The sequence below is a fragment of the Catharus ustulatus genome, chromosome 7, assembly GCF_009819885.2.
Source record: "Catharus ustulatus isolate bCatUst1 chromosome 7, bCatUst1.pri.v2, whole genome shotgun sequence".
In the NCBI taxonomy this organism is placed as follows: Eukaryota; Metazoa; Chordata; class Aves; order Passeriformes; family Turdidae; genus Catharus; species Catharus ustulatus.
The window spans coordinates 12,314,821-12,329,598 of NC_046227.1; the positions used below are offsets into that span (position 1 = coordinate 12,314,821).

The 14,778-nt window shown below is 45.2% G+C and overlaps 1 protein-coding gene across 2 annotated transcripts in view; it reads right to left on the reverse strand.

The window, feature by feature from the left end:
• The window catches only part of CREB1 (cAMP responsive element binding protein 1), a 39,674-nt gene extending 29,245 nt beyond the window's left edge, over positions 1-10,429 (reverse strand). For both annotated transcript variants that reach the window (XM_033064265.2, XM_033064266.2), the window contains exon 1: positions 10,203-10,429. The gene's annotated coding sequence lies outside the window, so the exon portion shown is untranslated. The remainder of the gene's footprint in view (positions 1-10,202) is intronic.
• Positions 10,430-14,778: the final 4,349 nt, after the last annotated feature.

The following is a 14,778-nucleotide window of genomic DNA, read 5'->3' on the forward strand; positions in this document are numbered from 1 at the left end:
ACAACTCCAGGAACAGGCTCTTTTCAATTGGTACAAGCCCAGCAAGTCAATAATCAGCACAGCCACTTGTGATGAGCATTAATTTCAGGCCCTAATCAAATTCTCATTTTACTTTTGACTGAAACAGCTGTGGGTGGAGACGTGAGGGTGATTCCATGGGATTTGAAGCTGACCTCAGCCCAAAGGAGGGCAGCTACCTGAAGCCAGGCACTTCTCATGTTTGCCCTTCTCACTCCAGTACTGAACTGTGACTGCACACCACTCTGATGGTAGTTTTTATTTAAAAAGGATGACATGATTATCTGTACTAAGACAAGTGAGGGAGTCCTGCTCAGCCCAGGGTGAAAGCTTACAGCACCCATCCAAGAGCCTACGACCCCAGACAACAGGAGTAGAGATGGGTAGAATAATCTAACAGCTTTTCTGCTCAGGAGGCTCTGTGCCTGAGCTGGTACACCCTGCTCTGAGCACAGGCTGATAGTTTGGGCTCAGTGCCACACTGAAGCAGCCCTGCAAACCCTCCTAAAGAGGTAGGCTGTACCTGGCTGGCACAGTGAGCAATTCAGAAACATTCTCTCCTATCACCCAGCTATCTAAATATGCCAAATAAATAATTTACCCTGCTGGCCAACCAGCAGAACATTTTGAGCCACTTCCTTTCACAGCAAACACTGGCATGTGAAGGTGTTCCAGCAGAAGAGCTAAGGCAGCCCAGTGACAGAAAGGAGAGCTAATCCAGCAAGCAGAGACCACCTCCTTTCCCACTGACAGTGAGGACTGTCACTACAACAATTAAAGGAGTATTCAGAGCAGAAAATGATGCCAAGTTAGCAAGGCTAAGATCCATCTAAAAGAAGGTGTATGTGTTCCTTTTTTCCAGTGGGTAGAGCTGTCAGAACTTGAGATTTCCACATGACCTGCCAGAGTAATTCAGATGAATATTATATTTGTTCTCCTCCATATGCATTTTTATGTTTTATGGTCTTTTACTGCCTCACCATTTATTCTGGCAGAATAAGAACCACCTAAATGCTGCATGACATATTTTGACAACCTTTTGACATGTTGTAAGGATCTCTGTCCACTTGCCAAGCAACCTTTAAACATTCCAGGTCAGAGGCATCAGCAGGAACAACTGTTGCAATTCCAAGCCTGGGGCAGCCTACAGTTCTCTAGGGAGAGCCTCTATGCATTTTTATTAAATAAAGGGTTATCTCTGAGGTGAGGAATTACTGAAACTGGTTCTCAGCAAACAACTACAGGAGCGATGACTGACTGCTCAGCAGAGTCACTCTCCTGCAGTGAAGAAGAACTAAGATGTTGTCAGGACAAGGGTATTTAATATATGACTGCCTCCTGCACAGGCTGCACTCTATAGATGCGCTAGGGAAACCCACAGGCTCAGTCACTGGCTCTGTGACAAACACTTAAGTGAGTAGAGCTGAAGGTAATTCAAAACTATACAGATCACCCAGCTCTCTTTTGGTGCTTGGAACAGATCAGGAACAACTTTAAAAAAGATACAAAAACCAGAGCATCACACAGGCCTATACCAGTGGTTAACCTGAGTGCTTCAAGCCCAAGGGCCAAAAATACAACATGTAGTAATTTCAGACCTTTAACAAAAAAAGAATTACATCAATATTGGTGTTTCCTTAATTGTATTAATTTAAATTACATACCAGGTATGATTTAACGGAATAATGTGATAAAGCCAGAGAACCACATAAACATTTTATTATCACCTGAAATCTTTCTATTCAAAATAGATGTTTTCAGAGTCTCTGTTAATTTTACAAATGTGAAAATATTAATAGAGACATATAATTTATAAGAATAGAGTACTCTAAGACTGGACCGAAGGCTCTTAGAGATTATATTGATTAAATATGACATTCTAAAATAATATGAATGCAAATTTATATTCTGAACTGGAAAGTCCCAGATATTCAGGGGACTTTCCCATGAATAGTAAATGTTTCCTTTTCCACCCTGTAATGAAGGAGAGCAACTGTCAGTATTTAAAGTTCTTTGTATGGTCTCAAATGTTAGAGACCTGAATTTTATAATCTATTTGTAATAATAATAATAATAATAATAATAATAATGTTAATAACAGTAACAACAACAAGCCTGAGGTTTAAATAATGTAGGTCACCTCAGCAAAATACTGAGCACTGAAAAGGGTCAGATACTGGAATCCCAAAGTGACACATCACACTTGTTTTCACATCATTCTTCTGTTGCAGAGAACAATCACGTCAGCTGGGGAACTCAGGGCAAGTGTGGAGTTTCAGGTATTTGGAAGCTGCACAGTTGAACTTGACATAAGAATTTTAGGTAGAATTTGTGTCTGCTGAGATTTTGTCTGTTGGTGAGAAGGGACAGCTCCGTGGCTAATGTTTCTAACCCACATCTGAATGTCAGTGGCTAAAGCATCAATTAATAAAAATGTCACTTGAGATATTTATGCTGCAAGCTTGACAGACATGAACTATTTAAACAAACAGTAATCATTCTGATTGATGCTTGGAACATATGTGATATTTCTAGAGCTCAAACCGTAGTATAAAAGCATGAAGTTATATAACTTGGTAAATATTGGAAAGTCTTGTTCAAAAAAACCAGAACACTTCTAATGAGTTCAGAAAGAAAACACAACAAAATAGATGCTTCAGACCAATGCTTTCACTGTTTTATTAATAAGTATCATTAGAAAGGGTCACCTGAAAGTAAGACTGAGTTATTCATACAAAGCTGACAATTACCAAATATCAAGTCAAGTCTCTGAAAAAAAAAATTAAAACAACAAAATAACCTGTATCTTTAAAAGCAACATAGTTTTGTATTTTAAAACGATTTAATAGCTTTGTTTCATTTTTAACAGGCAATATAGAGTATTTTTTTTGCTTCAATGCCCTCCAGGAAGTGAAAACCTTTGAATTTTTTCTGAGGTTGGAGTGCTAGAGTATAGTATGCCTAAGTATGCACAAGAAAAACAGCACTTCCTTACAAACCCTGCGCTTGTCAAATTTCTGAATGCATCCTATTCACAAAATTAATCACAACATTAAAACCAAAAGATTTAGGTCTTAAACCACAGTTTAGACTTGGAAATACCTTTAAATCCTAAAATTGCTCTGGCTTTACTAGTTTTATTGAAAACATCGTTCCTTGGTCAATTAGCACTAGTCTTGAAACACCATTAGATTATTGCTTAATGCACCAAAATTAAATCTATGACCCAGCTTCTCTCTAAAAACCAACTGAAATGTAACAATGACCAAACTTTGTAGTAAAATACTTCTGACTAACATTACCAAGCAAGTGGATTCTAGTTTATTTTTCATGTATTTTTAAAATTTGCTGGGCAGTGCAGGAAAGCCTTTTAAAGGAGAAAGATCACTCATATGTCTGCCACATAGATCTACTCATCATCTCCAGAGGAAGAATAATGTTTCTCAAATACTTAACTGGAGTTTAAGACCTCTATCAACTGTGAGCAACATGACTCCATGGAACCCCATGGAACAGGGGTGTGATCTGCCGGTAATGCTGAAGGTCTGCAATGACCCGGAGTAAGCAACTGGAGCCACACCAGGAAGGGCAAGAGAAAGAAACAGAATCCATTTTTTGCATCAATGTGTTGCACACAAAAGAGGATCTCCATTTTGCTTTCTGCAACTACAGCTACAGTCTTGCAAGCATTTCTGCTGGCAGCACTGCCAGCTTGGGCTCTGGTTTCCTCTAAATTCTTTCTTATTTACACCTTTACACTTGTCTGTGAACCTGTCTAGTAAATGGGACTGGGAAACCAATTTGCACTACAGACAAGGAAACACAACTAATTTCTAGCCTGGACCAGTTCTCTGATCCAGTTCACAGGCAGTCATACTGGTGCTACTTGCACAGGAACAAGAGCAGGAACAGGGAAGGTGGAGTAGAGACTACCCTGCCACAGCCAGGCCTGTCAATGAAAGCAAAGTAGATGGGGAAGGTGTCACAAGACTGTGGAAAGCCAACAAAGATGTTGAAAAAACCACCTCTATTCTGTGATTTCATTATTGTTGTGATGACGCTGGCTAAGAGTGTGAGGCTGGAAACAGGATGAGTATTTTTTATATGATCAGCATTAGCTTTCTGAGGATTGGGCAGAGATGTATTTTTCAAACAGCCATGCTGCTGACAAAGTAGCTATTTGCAGCAGGTAACACACCTCTCCCTAGTCCAGGGTAATGTGCACTGGTTACACGTGCCACATTAACTTTACACTACAACTTCCAGGCCAGTAGTTTCAGCCACCATTAATTATTTTACAATCCAGAAGACAGGCCAAGGCATTTATCAGTTTGTAGCAACAGTGATGCTACAGTGAGTTCACTGCCCAGATGCCTTTGGCCAACTGACGGGATGTGCACCCAAGTGCTGGACCTGCACCCCTTCTGGAGCTTTCTATTTCAGCCTGGGCTTATTAAAGGTATGTTATATATCATTCTCCCCTGGTGACTGGGCTCTTCATAACGAAAAGTACTCAAGAGGCACACTAATCCAACCTCTCGAAAAGACTGAAATCTGCCTCTGATAAGCAGCAGTTACAGCAGTTAGTACAATCACACAGGTATCAATCACACATGGCTTTTAAAACAAGGAAACTTCCCTCTTTTTTTTTTTTTTTTTTGTGGGGTTTTCTTTTTCTTAGCTTTCCCAGCTGCAAAGACAAACTCATGTGGCTCTGATCACTACGGACAGAGTCCAACTCTTCCTTCCTTTGCTCCAAGTGATGGATATGCTGCCATTCCCCAAGATGGGTCTGCGGACAAAGCTCTCTGCTGCTGAAGGGAGAAAGTTGTGTCCCTCTCATTCCTTTCCCTACTGTCACTGCAAATCTGCACTGATGTTTGTGCTAACAGCATCTCGATCACCAACCAATTTAGCTCACTCATGCAGGAGAAAATTACCTACTAAAAAAGCACAGTTCTCTCCTGGGTTAGTGATTTGAACTGGATTATGTTTTACGTACCATCAACAGTACAGACAATTAAAAGGGATGGTCCAACACAACCAGGAGCAGGAGGGAGAGAGCAAGACCACACACTGCTGTATCAGCTCAGACAAAACCACAGCAACAGATTATTTTTGCTGATTATACTGTGGCATTAGTACATAGTACCCTTTTTCACACCTTCCCTCCCTCTTTATCTCCCAGAATTTTCTTATTAGCACAAAAGGGAAATTTGGGTGAGTTTCACAGGGAGGGCATGGGTCCTGTACCTACCTAAGTACACCTACCTAAATGATGCCTCAGGCTTTTTTTTTTTTCCAAGAGAAAGAAAGCTCACTACAATCCAGAAAGGTGTAAATTTACAAATGCTGCTCATATTGTATGCTGCTTGGAGCAATTGACAAGCACCAGTGGATTATGAGGCCAGGCCAGCTACACACAGCCAGATGATGTGCCATCAGAAAAAAAAGGCAAGAAAATGCTTTCCATCCATTATTTAACGGGGTATGAAGGATGATGACAGGTTTTACAGATGAGATTCTGACATTCAAGCCCCAGGAAAGGTGCAAGGGAAACTAAAATCCAGTTGATACTAGATGGCATAGAGAATGAGAAATTTAGGGTAGCACCTATAAGAAAAGTGCATGTAATATTGGACCCAAAATGTCACAGAAGGTTGAAGAGTTTCTGAAGAGATTATTAAAATACTGCAGCAAAGAGCTGCAGTGAACAGCAACAAGCGAACTTAAAATGTAAAGAATAATAAAAAAAAAAGAAGTGCACAGAGAACTTGCTAAAAAACACACACAAAAGCAGCACAACAAATCACTTTAAGACATGATATTGAAGTTCAATATCATGAACAGCTGCTGCTCATGTTCATTTGCTCATGTTTAGCACATGTAAGAACTTAGCTGAATGATGCAGCTTTGTGGCAAGAACTCCAGCAGCATCTGTGTCATCTAGCTTAGCTATAAACACAGTGATGATTTAAAAATTTTTACATAGGCTGCGTTTTCCCATTTGGCAGCATAGCTGCTTGAGCCGCCCTTACCTCCCTGCTCATTCCAACGCCATCCCTTCCCCTGATTATGCTGGTATAGCTCCTGTGCAGCCATGCAGCAATCAGAGGAGAGAATGATCTAGGTGAAAATGAACCAGGCTCCACACCTCTCAAACAACCAGATCATTTCCCCGTGCAGTAGCCCAAGCATTTGTGTGAGTGCAATGGAAAAGACATGGAAGATGCTTTGGGCAGTAATAGTACCAAAAGAAGTGCTATGAGGAACTACAGTTTCAGTTCATCAGCCAGAAGATGAGCGTCAAGAATTCCTGGATTTCTTAGGCTACCTGCTCTTTTTTAAGTTTAGAAATCTATCTGAAAAAGTTTCTGCCTAAAGAAGAAAATACAACTCAGCTTTAGTTCTGCCATGTGCAGGGAAAAGGAGTTTTCCTGATAACCTCACTGACTAAACAGGCTATCACTGAACACTTAGAAGATCAGAGATTTTTACAAATCACTTTAACTCTCCCCTCCAAAAAAGTGTGAAAGCATCAAGGACAGAGATTTTTATTTCCGTTTACTGCACTAAGGTAACTTCAAAATAGCTCTCTGTAAGGCTTCCTGCAACTCTCAAGTAGCCAGTGTAGTCTCCTGTCAGAAAACAACTGAAAAGTAACAAAATCCAGAACAGCAATTGGCAGGACTCTCCTATCTTCAGAACTATTTTTCCATCGTTCACCTAATGGTCTTTTTTTTTTGTTTTTTACAAAATATCAACTCTATTTTACAAATATCAACTTTCACTACATTCTCAGGCCAAAAATAGGAATGTTTATTATCTTAGGATAATATTCTGTACCTCTCTGCACTCTAGTAAAAAATCACTGCAAGTAACAAGTATCAGTGCTGCTTTAAACTTGTGTGTGTGTACCTGTTAGGTAAACTGTATGCATGCATCCAAACAGGAACACGTTTCCTCCAAATCCTTTATCCTCTCACCTTAAAGTGGCTCTTCCAACACTGAGTTTTCTATTCTTTCCACTTGACACATAACACTATAAATCCAGCACTGCCAGACAAAAACAGCAGCAGAGAAACCTTGGTTTTGAGTGCTTTTTTTACCTGAAAGGCCAACTACAGTCTGGCACATTTTCACCTCCTGTGCAGCTGACAAGGCTGTTTTAGAAATATGGAAAGCTGGAAGGTGTTGTATTCATTCTCACTCACCTTTTTAAAATGCAGTACAATCAAGTGATTTAAAAGCTTTGAAGAACAAAATAGGTATCAATGCCTTCATGCTGGGAGATGTACATAGGTCATTAATGGGAGGCTGCTCAGGTTTTCATAATCACTATGAAATATGAGCTCACAGACTGCAGATGAGGCAACACAATTTTGATTCAGTTTTAAAAAAAAAAAAAAAAAAAAATCACTGCCTTGTCATGAACTTCAGCTGAATGCAGGTAGGGTACCAGGGAGCTCAAACCAAAGTGAGTAGGGTTGTTTCTGTAGATGAGGATTGCTGTCACGTCCCATGAAACTAACTTTAGTTAGATTAGTGGCAGAAAGCTAACACGGCCTTCTCACTGCACAAAAGCCTTGAGAAGTGTGGCATGAGTAACTGATCTCCACTTGCTTCCAGAGATCCAAAAATAGAGGTGAAGTGTGAATATCCCATTTGTTTCAAAGCGCTGCCAACAGAAATTCCGAGTTGGGGCCTTGTCTCCTATCAAAATATGCACCTACATAGCTGTAGCTGCACTTAGGCAAGAAAAGGCTGCTTCTTACTGCAGCAGAACAGCTACTCTGCAGTGTAAGATCTACAGAAGACTTTGTACAGCAATAGCTGTGTTGGTGCAGGTTTCCAAGAAACAGCCAGATTGATGACTTGACTTCTAAACGAGATGTTTCTAAAATTTCTGTATCAGCAAACCCCTCCCAGCCTTTTAGACCTCTGGGGTGTTTTATGTGTGAGTTTTTTTGTTTGACTGGTTCTTTACTTTTTTTTTACCCAGGGCAATAGACACACCTATCACCAAACCTATGAGAAAAAAAAATAAATTAGATGTAGACTGTCCAGTGCAGATCCAAACACCATACTGAGAGTACCAATCTGAATACTTGTGCTCCCTCAATTAAATGAAAGCATTAAAAATGATTACACTCTTCTTTACCACATGCAACAATTTCATATTAAGTCACCTGTAAATGATGCTTAGCAAACACACAACCACCTCTGTTCACTTTTCTTTCTGAACTGTGAGGGGACAAAGCTGGTGAGGAAATGCAGAGATCTGTGTTAGAAAATATGGATCGGAGAGTCTTCCACTCTACTATGAAATAGAAAAAAATGTTTTTCTAAAACTACAAAAGACAACAAGCAAGGATTTTCTGTCCCATTTTTGTATTTAAAATGTAGTGCGTATTCCATCAAACCAAGAATGAATGAAATACACCAACAATTACACTCTCTTTAATCACTATCAACAGCTACATTGCTTACTGAAGTTCTTGGATGTCTAGTAACCAATTAGAAGTTTAGAAACCTCTTCTCATGTCGGTATTACACAGTGATGTGATGTAGAGCATCTTTGACCTTCATTTCAAAAGAAGTGGTGGAAGTGACAGAAAACAGAAATTCACATACAAGGAAGTATACATATGAATCACAATTATCCATTCTGAACAAAACCAATTTCAATGACTTTGTATTTTACTGTATAAATCCAGATTTGTTGATACAAGGAAGAAAGGATGCAAGTAGAGTCTCAAAACTTCTATATTCTCTAACAGTGTTTAGTGGTGGTCAGAATGGGACTAAACAGAGATACATTATATTCTTAAGAACTCTGTGGTTTTTTATTAGGAAATAGGAAAAGGGTAAAAAAAAAAGAAAATAAAAAAAAAGAAAAATGTGTTATTCCAAAAGCAGATTGCGAGTAGGCATCCCAATATTTAGTGGGAAGAAACAAAAATTTAAAGTGTTTCATGAAGAAAAATAATATGACCATTTAAAACTTTTTATCCTCGCATACATTTAAGAGGTGTAACAATCTTTGCTAAAAAGTTAAGACTGCCACGTTGTTTTTGCTTACTACTAAACATGAAACTGCAGATATCCAGGATTTGAAAGCAGAGTGAAGTCAAAACACTGTCTTCTATTCTATGCAAGAAAAGAGGGAAAAAAAGTCCCCCAGCTGCAGCAAGGCAAGGCAGCTGTAAGGTGGAAAAAGGCATTTGAGCTGACATTTGCTTCTAAAGCTGGGAGAGAGGTCAAATCCTGCTCGCTGTGCAACACCCAGGTCTGTGGAAAACTGGCAAAAGCAAATCCCAAACCGAGATTTACCAGCCGCAGCCTGGCTCAAGTTCACTTTGGGTTAAAAATACTACCCGGGGAGAAGCGGCGCGGCGAAGGGAACCGTATCCCTGTTACGTGACCTGCGCGCCGGGCTCGGGCTGCGCCCGCGGGTCCCGCCCGGAGCGCGGTGTTGGGTGACCGGCACCACGGCCCGGCGCGGCCTCCCGGAGACGGAGTCACAGCGAACCACCACGCCAAGCGCTGCCCCGGCTTCCGAGCACAGATTTTATTAAAAGCTTCTCGTTACAGAGCCGGGGAGCGCCCCACGCACTCGTGTCCATCACGGCGGGAGTCTGTTTGTTTATCCGGACAGCGCGCTCGGGGCGCCGGGGAAGCGGAACTCCGGCGGGCGCGGGGGGCCGCGGCGGCCCCGCGGGAGGGTGCCCGGAGCCCGGCGGGGCCGGGGGGCGGCAGCGGGGGAGCGAGAGCCGGAGCGCACTCGGCGGGGCGGGGAGGGGGCGCAGGCGGGAGCGCGGCCGCCCCCCGCCGCCGCTCCCCCTCGTCGTCGTCCTCCGCCGCCTCCTCCGGGGGCCGGGGGGCGCGGTGCCCCTTCCCCGCCGCGCTGAGCGCCGCCGCTGGCTGCCGGCAGAGCCGCCGCCGCCCGGCCGTGGCGGCCGCCGCCGGGCCGGCTCCCATCCGCCATTATCCTTTGTTCGCGGCGCGGCGGCGGCGGGGATGTTGCAGGGCTCGGCTCCATCTTTAAGGCGGGCGCCCCTCCCGCGGGCGGTGCGCGGCCGGGCCCCCGCGTCCTGCCGCCCGGCGGCTCCCCTGGTCCCCGCCGGGCTCCATTTCCTTCCCTCCCCCCCGCCCCTGTTTGCTGGGCGCCGTCCTCCTCTTACCGGTTACCAGGCTGCTCCGTCACTGCTTTCGTTCGCGCCTGGGATCTCGCCGCAGTTTTATTCTCTCCCCCACGTAACACACCGCGTCAAACTACACCTCCGCCGCGTCACTCACACACACAGGCGCTCCCAGCCCGGCGACAGGCAGGCAGCGGCCGACTGAGGAGCGCCAGCCAGGGAGCAAGCGCCGAGCGCGCCCGGCCCCGCACGGAAACCGCCGAGCGCTCACGGAAAACGCCGAGCGCCCGCCAGGCGGCGGGAACGGCCGAGCGCGCCGCCGGCCTCCGCGGAAAGAGCCGAGCGGCCGCGGAAACGAACGAAGCGCCCCGGAGAGGAAGGCGGAAAGAGCCGAGCGGGCGGCGGGAAGGCGCGAGCGGCGCTTCCGCCCCGGGGCGGCCCGCGCGGGAAGCACCGAGCGGGGCTGCGGAGTGTGGGGGGGGCGCGCGCTCACCCCCCCGCCCCCGCCGTGCGCGCGGCCGAGGCGGCCGGAAACTCGCGAGCGCTCACGGAAGCGGCCGAGAGGAGCCCGCGGCTCCTGCTTCACCACAGAGTCACGGAATCGATTATGCTGGGAAAGACCTGTGGGATCGTCGAGTCTCAGCTGTGACTGAACACCACCATGTCAACTAGATCGTGGCACTAAATGTTTAAGTTCCTTAAACACCTCCCGGGACGGTGACTCCACCACCTCCCTGGGCAGTCCATTCCAATATCTGCACACTTTCTGTGAAGAACAGCTCCCTCATGTCCAACATAAACCACCCCAGGCTCACCTTAACACCGTGTCCTCTCGTCCTGTTGCTGGTAGCGTGGAAAGAACCTGGCCCTCATCTGGCTACGCCCTCCTTTCAGGCTGTTTGAGGGCGAGAAGGTCCCTCCCAAGCCTCCTTTTATCCAGGCTAGACCCCAGCTCCCTCAGCGTCTCCTCGCGGGACTTGTGCTCCAGCCTCTTCACCAGCTCCATTCTCTGGACACACTCCAGCACCTCAGAGCTGTACTGAATAGAAGGGCCCAGAACTGGACACAGCATTCAAGGAGTGGCCTTATCAGTGCAGGGTAGAGGGGGACAATCACTGTCCTGGTCCTGCTGGCGACACTATTCCGGATAGGGGTCAGGATGCCACTGGCATCCTGCAAACACATTGCTGCCATGGGGGACCTGCTACCCCCAGCTCCAGAGGGCTGTATCCCTCCTCAGGCACCCCCTCCCTGTGTGCCCCACTGCTGGGGCTGCTGCCCAGACCCCCTTCCTCAGCCACAGTGTCACCCCGAGACCCAACCACCTCTTCCTTTTGCCCGCACAGTACGGCAGGTGAGGTGCCATGGCCAAGCCATGCTGCCCCTCAGTGCCTCGATCCCCCCATGGCCAGCCCTTGCAGCCCAAAACCAGGCACAGGGTACCTTCTCCATCATGGCACAATATCCCCATGGAAAACCCCAGCCCTGAGCCACTGCCCCCACCGGTGCTGGAGGTGGCAGAGGTGTGGCCACCAGGCACCTAAGCTATCAAACAACCATGTTTAGAGTAGCTGGGGGCAAAGTGGGGGTTTGCACACATGGCACCAGCTCCCTGCTTTGCTGCTTCTCAGGAGGGACAAAAGCTGGCATCACAGGGCAGAGGACCAGCCATGTGTATATGCCTTGTCAAAGAGAAGCAGCCATGTGCTGTGGACCTCAGTCTCATCTGCAGTGCCAGCGTGATGTCTGTCATTGGGAGTTTTAAAAGCTAGATAGATTAATTATTTCTGGGAAAGCTGTTTTCAAAGAGCTGGTGCCACCAGGGAGCAGGGAAAGAGCCAGTGGTGCTCCAGCCAGGTGAGTCCATCCCTGTCTTCTGTTCACAAACCCAGCTGAATGCACTCGATCATACACCCTTGAAGAACGGACTGCTCCAACTACAACCGGATAAAAACTATCTGTACTCAGAAAAGCTGCCTTTCATTTCCCAAGACCTCAAGATGGCACTACATAACAAGATTTGAAGCTCCAAAGCTGGTGCATTTTTGCAGCTGGCCTGGGACGGCACCACTGCCAGGTGCACCGCATGACATGGCACTGGTGTGCCATTTAGTTCAGTTCATCTCAAGTCTTGTTTTCTAGAAAAGGTTGAAGTGATTTTACTTATGCTGAGTTTCATCTAATTCCCCCCAAAATTGCAAGAGATGATGCAAGGAGCGTTTACAGCTGTACTTTGCATTAGGTTTTGTTGATGACACCTATTCTAAAATAAACCTTTGATATTTAAAAAGAAAAAGAGGTAGCTCAGCTAAAATGTTTCATTGCCAACATGTACTGTGGCTTGGGCCACCGCTCATTTTCTGCTTCTGATGCACTTTTTCCCTCTGCACTGCCTGCTGACAGGAGCTCCAAGGTTGCAGGACAGCGGAGCCTTGGTGCCACCCATTTTTCCCAGCTGTTGTGGACCTCTGCTGTGCCTTTGGCTCATACTGTTCCTGTCTGCAGTGTATGGATGACATAACTTCTGGAAATTATTTTTCCTTTTTTAGAGTCTACTAGGACATGAAAATCTCCATGCACTAAATAGGTCTTTTACAACTCCTTTTGGGAGCAGAATGCTTCTTCCACTCAAAGCTTTTGAGACAAGCAAGAAATCTAAACGCAATGTTCTTGATTTGGTCCATTCATTGACAGTGAATGGAAATGCTTCTCACTCCAAATCACCAGTACAGGTGCAAAAGGCTTGTCTTACCACATTATTCTCATTTCACAGGATACTGAGGTAGAGGGTTCTTTTTGATAGTGTTTTGACATTTGAACTCCAGCCCCATTGCTCAGTTTTAATATTTTAATGTTTGTTTAATAAAGTATCTTTTCTGCATTTTGTTATCACATACAGATGTAAATCAAATGAGGTAATTAAAATATGTTATAATTCATCTAAAACATGAACATTTCTACATTTTGCTAGAACTTCTGCATTTCCAGAAGTGATTCCAAGACTAAAGTATAAAGGTTCAGCCTTTGTGCTCCTTTTAGTAGTAAGTAAGTAGTAAGTTCTCCTTTTGTGTGAGAAAATATTTGTGATGAGCAGAACAAATGTAGCTACCTGAGTGTCTCTTGTTTGACTCATTGACTCATAGTTTTCTTTAATTGTTTTCTCATCCTCTCTTTGCCCTTTACGTTAATGTTTGTGTTTCATCAGCTTTTTTTTTCTCACATGAGTGACAAAAATCACATACATTTACCACCCATACATGTTGCCCAGAGCTGAATTGCTTGCCTCTGTGCAGCAAACCTAAAGAATCACAGCAATCAAAATTTAAGGGAATAAATTCTGGTCCTTGATTGAAAGGCGAATAAAGTGCAATAATCAGATCTCAGCCTATGGCTCCCATCAGAAACCTGGGCAGCACTCCCAGCCTGAGTGAGGAGAGTGCCACTGGTGTTCCTCCAGACTAGGCAGGGCTGCCTTTCTGCAGCTGCACAGCTCCCTGTGGCTCTGGTCCTGCTGCCCCTTTGGGGCCGGTGCCCTGGCACCCTGCTGACTCTGCCAGTCCTTGGCAGCTCCCTGGCAGCTCCTCAGCACTTCTCTGAGTCTGCCAGCTCACCGATGAGTTTGCACAGGGCATCTGGAGCAGTGGCTACTTCTCTTCAGCCAGTGTAGGCTCCTCATATAACAGACAGCTCAAGAGAGCAATTGATCTCAAACGAAAACAAATGCCTCCGGTAGGCCAGATGCCTAAAGGGCATTGAGATTACACCCAGTGTTGTGTATCTCCATCTCTTGCACCATCGCAGAGGCTGAAACCATGGATGGAAGTGAGCTGGATTCATGCTTGCTTCCTGCTGTCTCAGTGGCAGGGCTGTGTGGACTTCTCATACACAACTGCTGTGGAACTTTCTGATAGCTGTTTTGCACATTCCTCCTTGGAAAAAAAAATTGGGGCACTAAGCAAACTGGAACTTCTTTGGGAGAGGGAACAAAAGTCGGAGTTGCCAAACCCCCTTCTCTCACTGACATCGACACCTTCCTTTCGCGGATGCTTCTTGGGGAATCTGTAGAAAATAGGATAGCAACGATGTGCCAATTACCCACGAAGTCCAGCAGGGAGAGGCTGACTCGGAGAGTGAATTGGAATGCTCAGCAGTTTTCTTCTTCATCAGCAAAAGTTTGCTTGATGATGAGTGAAACCCAGCAAGATTAATTACTTTTCTTACAATTAAGCCTCAGAGGCAAATTCATTAGTTTTCAGATTCCAGGTCGGTTACCCTGGGCAGTGGACTCCTCGCACACAGCATTTCAATTGATTGCCATGGCCCAGGGTCCACAGAGGCTGGCTAGTGTAGATCAAGAAAGGTTTGTGCTGGCTGTGTGGTGTGGCAGAGTCACAATGCACACCGTGTCGCTGGAGCAGCCAATGCTGCTGCACTGGTAGCGTGAAAGACAATATTTATTGTGGAAACACAGAAGTACGTGCATTTTTAGTCTACATACAGCTGTAAAGACAGCAACACAAAAGTATTTTTTGATCATTAGGAGCGATTTATAACAAAATAATATTTCAGCATCGAACACTCGCTGACAATTTCTAGAGGACCACTGTGCTCTGCCAGT